Below are 2,500 nucleotides of genomic sequence, written 5' to 3' on the forward strand. Positions count from 1 at the left end.
GGCTTGAATTTCCGAGGACCTTGAGTGCATGTGGCTTTGATTGGGTATTGATCGATTGATTGAATAAAAAAGGGATAGTTTCAAAATTAAAAGGGCAAAAGTGAGCAGAGCAAAGCATACAGCTCACACATTTTTTTCGGAACACATGGTATGTCCGCTTTAGATATTGCACTATGTTATGTCAAGGTGGTGATGCAGCATGTTGGAGGATCATTTCCTATGAGGGTTGGAGTTAACAATGGAGGAGATGTGATGAGACAGCAGAGCTATCCTATAGAGAATCAAACGGTTTGGTTCAAAAGGGATTACACAGAGATGAGTCTGTGGAGCTAGTAATTAAGGAAGGAAGGAAAGGAGGCAAGATGATGGCAAAAATAAGGAAATAAGGAAGCAGGCCCGGGTAAGGAGAAGAACATGAAGAGTTTAAGTGTGTACTGAGGCATGCGTTGGTATGAAGGGGACGTGGAAGGTTTTTGTTTACCTAATGGAATGGAGGAAAGTAAAATGAAAATAAAAACAAATATGCACATTTCTTATCACTTTTGGAAACATTGTGTAGGATGCTGTTCTTTGTGAGCTTTGAATTTGTGATTGATCGTAAAGAACTCTCAAACTTTTGCGATTCAATGACAAAATGGTAGCCAAGGAGTTTTGAGAGTTCAGTGAAGTCAAAGAGAAAGACGACCAAGAGAGTGGGAAACTTCTTAAATTATGAGTTTGAACCATCTTTTTATATTTATTTATTTAAGTATTTATTTATTCGTTTTCAGTCAGCAACGCAATGGCTTTCTAACCACGACTAGACAGTTCATTAATAAAACGTGTCTTCAAGGCTAAGCCTGTTTAAAGCCCTACTGCAGCGATACTGCCCTTTCTATGCCTTCCCTCAATGTTCATGGCAAGAATTCAGAAAACAATCAATTCAATCTTCCACAATGCAGTAAATAATGTCGTATGAATGTGACTGTTGCCTTTTTACAGACGATGATGTGATGTCCAAAATGGATGAACAAATACTGTGATGTTTTGGAGATTGTCATGTTCTAATATTTTGTTCGATTAAAATAAGTGTGGCTAGCTTCAGGCAGGAACTCCTTCGGTTAGATGTTAATTTGTAGTAGCATTTTCCATAAGCCCCTAATTTGTCACCATGATTGTGATTGGACATTGTAGTGATTGTTATGTTTGTTGTTACTTTGCCACGGATAAACCAGGGACACTGTAAGTTACGTTGGCTATACGTGTCTGCTAAATTACAAAACAGTAATAGATAAACCAGGGGACATTTTCGTGTGTCTTCACAAGCACTTTTATGTCAAATCACTGTGACACTGTGTATTGTCTCCTAGCGGAAATAAAAAAAAGTAATATAGCCAAATTGTGTGGAATTCCATTTCTCTTCACATCACCAAAACTTTTTTTTTATTTGTATTTAATTTCACTGAGGGCAAAGAAAATAGTAATGAAACGTTCATGTTATGAAACCTTTTGTTGCCAATGACTACATAATAATGACTTTAGGGTTATAAACTAAATAAGCGGCCTCATTAAGTACTTCATCTTATGGCTATGAATCCAATAAAAGGACCAACAAGGAAATTGGTATATTCACAAAACATCCCCCCCCCACTCACACACACACACACACACGAGTATGTGTGTGCCATGGGAAATTTGTGACATCACTCTGTGTGTTTGTTAATTTGACCGTTGCTTAAAAGAGAGCTTTATTGAGTGAAATATATTTATTGAAAGCGGATATTACTGCTGTTATATAATATAATCTGTGTGATGACTGTATGATGTGCGTTTCTGTGACGTAGTAGTGAAGATGATTGTGAACATGTGTGTGCTCGTAGATTGTGAGGTTTCATAGCTGACTGTATCTTTGTTTGTTTGTGTGTTTGTGTGGTTCCAACGAATAAATCCGGTCTACAAAATACACAAAGTGGGTTGTGATTTACAACCCTGCTGAAAGTGATACTTCTCCTTTACCAACACATCCGTTTCTTCTCGTACGCTCAGCGTTTTTGGAGGTTCATTAACAAATTCCTGTTTCAGCGTATGCAGCCAATAAACATAGGGGACATCGGCTTACTCCCAGCCAAAATGTTAAGGGTTCAATCCCGACAGTCCCCATCTACCTAGGAATCCTTGAGCAAAATGCTCTAGACCCTACGTGCTCCATTCACTGTAAGTCACGTTTGGCTATACGTGTCTGCTAAATTACAAAACAGTAATAGATTACAACGACGTGTGTGGATGATACCTTGAACAGTAAATAAACAATAAAAGGGAAATAAGATCAGATCACACTATTTTCAAAATATTAATTTCGATTAATTTCATTCTCTACAGCCGGCGTAAGTCTGCTTACATTGATGTGTGTTGACATTCGTATCTGCGTACACGATAGGAGCCTGTTGCTCGGGTGTTGTTCTTGGGTCAATATGACCCCACATCACACAACGCTTTATCAGTTCACAATAGAAAAAAATCA

The sequence above is a fragment of the Pollachius pollachius genome (genome assembly GCF_949987615.1).
Source record: "Pollachius pollachius genome assembly, chromosome: 19".
Classification (NCBI taxonomy): domain Eukaryota; kingdom Metazoa; phylum Chordata; class Actinopteri; order Gadiformes; family Gadidae; genus Pollachius; species Pollachius pollachius.